This window comes from Elephantulus edwardii, unplaced genomic scaffold, assembly GCF_000299155.1.
Source record: "Elephantulus edwardii isolate Elephantulus edwardi_28Jun2011 unplaced genomic scaffold, EleEdw1.0 scaffold00340, whole genome shotgun sequence".
NCBI lineage: Eukaryota > Metazoa > Chordata > Mammalia > Macroscelidea > Macroscelididae > Elephantulus > Elephantulus edwardii.
This window is the reverse complement of record NW_006400090.1, coordinates 1,878,435-1,885,949: the sequence shown is the minus strand read 5'-3', so window position 1 is coordinate 1,885,949 and position 7,515 is coordinate 1,878,435. Positions and strand designations below refer to the sequence as shown.

Here is a 7,515-nt window from a genome sequence, read left to right as displayed (position 1 = left end):
ATACAGGGACACTGGTGAGCTAGATCATTCCAGAGGGTCAATGCCAGACCCGCTGCTTACCGATCAGCTGACTTGGGGCAAATTATCTTATCTCTTTGTATCTTCATTTCCTCATCTGTAAAATGATGAATATCTTCTCTACAAGGTTATGTGAGGGAAGCATAAACAAGGAAACAAATGAAAGCCATCTGATTCAATTAGCAAAACACCCCTAAAGACAGGGAAGGCACAGAGAGGTACAGAAGAAATAGTCCCCTAAAGTAAACACTACAGCTCTTTGCTCTCCTTTTCTGCTGACAGCATGCAGTAGGGTTTGGGTTCACCCCTGTCTTTTTCAGGGCTCATCTACTTCCTTTCCCTCTTGTTTCTTTTTAACTTTTGCTTGGTCTACCTTTTACTAGCTATGGCTCTGTCTTATTACCTTAATAAATCTTTTTCATTTGTTTGGCTAAATAAAAAGTAAATACTTACAGAATCTTGCAAGCAGATATATGAGCAGACAGGCAAGACAAACAGATGTAGGCAGCTGAAAAGGGCTGCACCATGATGATACATAGGTTTGGCAGAGGCTATTTCTATGTTCATATGTTGATGTTAAGTGCCGTTGAGTTGTAGAAGACTCATATGAACGAAAGACCTGAACACTCGTATAACTTTCATCGTTTCTCCAAGTTCATAGGGTTTCCAGAGGCAAGCTGTTTCAGAAGTGGATGCCACTCCTGGTTCCTGGCTTGTTTTAATCGGGGAACTCCACCAAACACTGTCCACCATGGGTAACCATTATCACATTTGACACATTTGTGCAACAGCGTTCAGCATCACAGCAACTACAAGTTTATCTATATTCACATAAACTGTAAAAAAAATTGCTAAAGAGCAATGATGTCAGTTTAGAGACTAAGGTGTGCCTGATCCAGGCAATGGTTTTAGCAATTACTTGCTATACATCAAAGAGCTAGACAGTGACTAAACATGACAGAAGAAGAATGGATGCCTTTGAGTTATGGTGTTAGAGAAGAGAATTGAACATACCATGGACTGCCAGGAGAACAAATAGGTTTGTCTTGGAGAGGGTGAAACCAAGCTTCTCCTCAGAGGCAAGGATTTTGAAACTCTGTCTCACATACTTTGGTCATGTCGTTAGAGAAAGACATGCTTGGAAGGGTGAAGGGACATTGAAGAAGCAGAAGACCCCAGATGAGATGAATTGACATGGTAACTGGAGCAATGTGATTAGGTATGTCAGAATCAGTGAAACTGACTCAGAATAGGGCAGGTTGCAGAGCTATTGTACATCTATGAGTTGCAAGCGAATCGATGGTATATAACAACTACAACAACAACATAGGCTGGAAATATACCCATATATATAACAGAACCAAAAGGAAGCCATGCTATGTAAGCTTCTTAATCATAACCAAACATCTGGAAAGAATGAGTTTCTGGTTATGGGACCTTAGGCCACTTGGGGTTACAATGTCCACAAAGACAATGTTCTATATCTTATTTTGTAGATTTTCAACTGAGATCTTAAAAGCAGCCATCCAAGCTACACCTATCTGTCTGTCCTCTCCAGAACAAAGAAGAGGGAAGAAAAACAAAGATAGATAAAAACAATTGATCTAAAGGACTGATGGACCATGCAAACCTCAACTTCCGTAACCCTGAAGGCAGAAGAACTAGATGATTCTTGGCTATCACTGCTGACTACTGTAAAAGGGACCCTGGTAGACGATCTTGGATAATGGCAGGAGAGGGTGGGGGGAGAATTGGTCATAATATCAAAAAGGCCAAATTTACGGGTCTGATTGACTAACGGAACCCCTGAGATTATAACCATTAGTAACCTTTTGAACCTGAACGAAAACTCACCTCCACAGTTCAACTGTCAAAGAATATAGACAGGCTTGTAAGGAGTAGCCAGGGAGGGACTCACTCATTGGAATAACCAACCATGCCAAGGATGTTATAGCTAATGTTAGATGGATCTTGGCAGAAAGCAGAGACTACCAGAGGAATGTCTATCTGTGTTTCATTGATTATGCAAAGGCATTTGACTGTGTAGATCACAACAAACTGTGGCTGACTCTGAGAAGAATGGGAATCTCAGAACACTTGATTGTGCTTAAGAGAAACCTGTACTTGGAGGCAGCAGTCGGAACAGAGCGAGGAAACACTGCATGGTTCAAAATTGGAAAGGGTGTACTCCTGGGATATGTCCTATCTTCTTATCTTTTCAATCTATATGTGGAACAGATCATCCAGGAGGCTTTGCTCTATGAGGAGGAACGTGACATCAGAGTTGGAGGAAGACTCATCAACAACCTGTGTTATGCAGACGACACAACTTTGCTTGCTGAAACTGAGGAGGGCCTGAAGAGCTTGCTGCAGAAGGTCAGGGACTGAAACTTTAAATGTGGATTGAAGCTCAACATCAAGAAAACAAAGATTCTCCCCAGTGGGCTGATTGGTAGCATCATGATAGATAGTAAAGGGATTGAGATTGTTCATAGCTTCGGTTTGCTTGGCTACACAATAAACACCCTTGGTACCAGCAGCCAGGAAAGTCAAAAGACAATTTGCATTTAAAAAGTCTTTTGTCAGAGACCTCTCCAGAGTACTGAAGAGCAATGAGGTCAGTCTGGAGAATAAGGGGTGCCTGATCCAGGCCATGGTCTTCACAATTACTTGCTATGCATCAGAAAGCTGGACAGTGACTAGGGACAATAGAAGGAGAATTGATACCTTTGAGCTATATTGCTGGAGAAGAGTACTGAATATATCATGGACAGCTAGGAGAACAAATAAGTTTGTCCTGAAGAAGGTGAAACCACACTGCTCCTTGGAGACAAGGATTCTGAAACTCCATCTAACATACTTTGAGTATGTTGCAAGGAGAGATCAGTCCTTGGAGAGGAACATCAAGCTTGCAAGGGTAGAAGGATAGTGCAAGAGAGGAAGAGCCTGGATGATATGGATTGACTCAGTCACTAGGGTGATGGGGGTGGGGGTGTCAGAGATGATAAAGTTGACTCAGGATAGAACAGGGTTCAGAGCTGTTGTACCTAGGGTTACTATAAGTTGCAAGCGACTTCAGGGCACATAACAACAACTACAAAAGAACAAAAGAGCAGAATTTTAAAAAAAATAAAAAAAAAGAGCAGAATTTGCCCAAGATAAAGCCCAAAAGGCAGAAGAAGGATAGGATAGAAGGGTTAATGGAAATGAGAGTTACCTACAGGAAGTGAGAGAGGAGCAGTTATATTGTGGATATTGTAAGTAATGATAAGACCTTGGAAAGCAACAGGGTGATTGCACACTTGGATAAGTGAGAAAATGGAGAGAGCACATCTGGACAAGAATTTCTTTAAATAATCTTTTGATGCATAGCAGGTAGGGCTGCAGGGCCTTTCCAGAGTCAGAAAACCTCCAACCAAAGTCTTAAAAGTTTGGGTGGGTTTTTTTAAAATCGAGATTTTTATTGTAAGTTTATAAAGAACTTGGATTTCCACTCATTCATTGTTACACATTTTCCTCCCTGCCCCCTCTCCTCCCCAGTTCATTTTTTCTTTAAAAAAAAAGATCTTTCTTTGTTATACAGTCCCCCCCACGACTAATTTACTATGCAGCTCTTATTCTGGACTCTTGTCACACCAATAATACCTAATTATATATTCCTTTTCTACAATTCTCTCCCTTGTCCATTTCAATGCCATGTACGTTATTTATCTCCTCTTTTCTTAGTTTTCCCCCAACCCCTCTATCAGTCCTGTTTTATAACAGTGGCATCACAGTATTTGTCTTTTTGTGACAGATATTTCACTCAGCATAATGTCCTCCATGGTCACCCATTTTGAATAATATTTCATGAGTTCTTTGTTTTCCAGTGCTGTGTAATATTCCATTGTGTGAATATACTACAACTTCTCTGTTTGTTTGTTGATAAACACTTGGGTTGTTTCCAACTCTTTGCTATTGTGAGCAAAGCAACAATAACAACAATGAATGAATGGAAATCCAAAGTCTCTGTAAACATTCATTAAAATTAATAAAAGAAAAAGAAAAAACCCAACAAAGCAGCAAAAACATGGGTGTGCATGTATCTGCTTGGGTGGCAGTTCTGGTTTCTTTAGGGTATATTCCCAGTATTGGAATTGCTGGGTCAAATGGTATTTCTATTTCCAACTTTTTGGAAAAGCTCCACACTGCCTTCCATAGTGGTTGCACCATTTTACATTCCCACCAATGATGAATAAGGGTTCCAGTTTCTCCACAACCTCACCAGCATATGTTGTTTGCTGCTTTGTTGAATTTTGCTATTCATTTACAATAAAATCTCAATTGAATTTTGCTATTACTGGGGTGAGATGATATCTCATAGTTGTTTTGATTTGCATCTCTCTTAGAGCTAGGGATTTTGAACATTTCTTCATGTGTGTGCTTCCCCTCTGAATGTCTTCTTTGGTGAAGTGTCTGTTCATATCCTGTGCCCATTTTGCAATTAGGTTGTTTATCTTGTTGTAGGCTCGAGTATTCTGTAAATTCTAGATCTAAGTCCCTTATCAGATATGTCATTACCAAATATTTTTTCCCAGTCTGTGGCTTCCCTTTTAACAGTGTTGGAGAAATTTTTGGATGTGCATAGGGATTTGATTCATAGAAAGTCCCATTCATCTATTTTGTCCTCTCCTGGTTGTAGGTTTTTCAGGATGGTTGGAAGACTGTTCATGTTGTAGATTAGTGCTTCTAGGGTTCTTTTAAGCTTTTCTCTAATGAAGTCCTTGGTTTTAGTCTCTAGGTCCTTGATTCACTTTGAGTTGGTTTTTGCATATGGTATGAGGTGTGGGTCTTGTTTGAGTTTTCTGCAGATGATTTTCCAATTTTGCCAACACCATTTGTTAAAAAGGCTGTCATTTCCCCACTTAACTGATTTCATCTCCTTGTCAGAAATCAGTTGATCATAGCTAGATGGTCTGATTTCTGGGTTCTCAATTCTATTTCGTTGATCTACGTGTCCATGCTGTCTTATAAAGTCTTAAAAGTCTTTGAGTCTGGGGGTGGGGTGGGTGGGGAGAAAAGTACAACAATGAATGAATGAATGGAATTTTTTAAAAAAATAAAGAAAATAATTAAATTTAAAAAATCTTTGAGTCATTTAGACACTTTTCTCAAGAAAGCTTTAAGTATAAACCTTGAATGAGCTCTAAAATCTCTTTTAGCTCTGAATCTGAGTCTACAAAGGAAAAGTTATTGTCCAAAGTGAATATCCAATGGGGTCATTCTTCCCATGACAGCAACTTGTTGATTATTGTGGTTTTGTGCTGTCAAGTCAACTATGACTCATAGTAACCCTACGAACACCAGATCGGAAACTTGGCCTATCTTTGGCACCAATCTAATTGCCCAATGGGGAATGATTAGTTTCCTTTCAACTTTAGGTATTGTTTATGTATCCTTTAAAAATCTTTCTTTAGGAAGTTAACTTGGTAATCTGTAAAAATACCTATGATGGAATATCCTATGGAAAAATAACATAGCTTGGAGATTGACTAACCACTGCTTAATGACCGAGTCTAAACAGCTCTTTACTTCCATGGCCTCACTGCCTGTGTTTCTTCCCAGCACACTCTGCTCCCTCTTTGTCCAATTCACTAAATTCAATTCCTTAACCACTTCCAACGTTACTCCTCACCTTCCACAACAATACAGTTCAAGAGAAACTCAGTTGACCTTGTGGAAGAGAGGTTGGGTTTCATCTCCGCAAGTCGCACTGAGCTGCAACTCTCCCAGCCCCTCCAGGTTTTCAGCACTTAAGTTGTAAAAATGAGCGGAATTTTCCTCGATCATATTGGTGGTACTCAACTGTTTTCTTGTGCAAATTGTGACATGATCCTGACCAGCCGCTCTGAACTCATCTCTTCTCATTTCACAGGAGCCACCAGCCAAGTTTTTCTTTTTAACAAGGTAGTCAACCTGCAGTACAGTGAAGTTCAAGATTGGGTCATGCTCACTGGCCGCCACATGGTTCGAGATGTGCACTGCAAAAACTGCAATAGCAAACTGGGATGGATCTGAGTTTGCCACTGAAGACAGCCAGTGTTATAAGGAAGGTCGTGTGATCCTGGAACGTGCCCTAGTCCAAGAGAGTGAAGGTTTTGAGGAGCATGTACCCTCTGCTAACGCTTGAAGAGAACGAGATAAATGCCATCTTTTCCCAGGTCTCCTTCACTGAAAACAAAAAATTTACTTGCATACACTGTCACCTCAGAGTCGGATTCACGAAGTGAGAAACAAGAGGTTGTGAGAATCTAAGATGGAACTTTTCTTTCTTCTTCCCTTTTTTTCTCCCTCCCCCTTTTTAAAATTGTCCATCCAGCAGCAGTGTGTAGAAAGAATATTATGAAAAAAAAAGAAAGATTATGCAGATGCTGTTATTTCATTTTTTCTCCCCTGTGTTTACATCTTGAGGCAGAATAGTCTTTATCCACAGCTACATAGTGGGCTAAGTGAGGGGGCAAAAATCTGGGCTTATTGGAGTGGGAAAAAATGTGTTTGTAAATTTTGAAAAGAAAATATGTCAAGAGCCTGGTTTTTAAAATTGGGGAAAAAGAGAGAGGTTGGAGACTCAGGCGCAGAGGTAGGATGAAGAAACATAGCCATTTTTCCTTAATTAAATAGCAATTTGATTGAGATGTAATACACAAATCGTACTTTCACCCATTTGATGTATATAACGTAATCATTTGAAACACAGAGGTGTATGTACTTAAAAACTACCCAATATGCACCTTTTAATGTTTGTAGGATTTTGAACACATACATGTATTAACTAGTGATACAAACCCCTGAATAAAATCAACCATACTCAAATAATTGTTACCAACTACATGAAGCCCTTCTAGACTCACACAGCTGATTGATGGTTCCCATCATAGGGCTTATCACAGTATATTTTGTTTACATGGCACTTTACCTCCAGCTCAGACTTTGAGCTCCGCAAGGGCAAGGATGCTGTGATCCTTTTGTATGCCTGTCCTACTCTAATATTTAGAAACAAAAAAAAAGGGGGGGGGGAGCTCTGGTGGCCTAGTGGCAAGGAGCTGCAACTACAATCTCAGAGGCACACGGTTCGAATCCACCAGATGCTCTGCCGGGAAAAGGAGGGACAATCTCCTCCTGTACCAGTCAGATCTGATTTGACAGTACACTCACACACACACACACACACAAAAAAAAAGGAAACAACAACAACTTATTGCTTTCATGTCGGAACTAACTCATAGCTGACCCTCTAGTGAATTTTCAGAGGCAGCAAATCACACAGGAGGGGAATAGAATGCCCATCTTTCTTCTTTGGAGCAGCTGGTGGATTTGAACTGCCAACCTTTGGGCTAGCAGTTTAACTCTCTATCCAGTAGGCCACTAGTCCTCCCTGGAGTTCAGAAAAGAGCCCTAGAAATATCTGATGACCGAATAGATGAAGTCTATCTTCTTTCCTTCAAGATAGATGCAGCA

General features: G+C 40.2%; 1 pseudogene; it reads left to right on the top strand.

The window, feature by feature from the left end:
• The first annotated feature begins 5,823 nt into the window (after positions 1 to 5,823).
• LOC102848519 lies at positions 5,824 to 6,187 on the top strand (annotated as a pseudogene).
• The last annotated feature ends 1,328 nt before the right edge of the window (positions 6,188 to 7,515 follow it).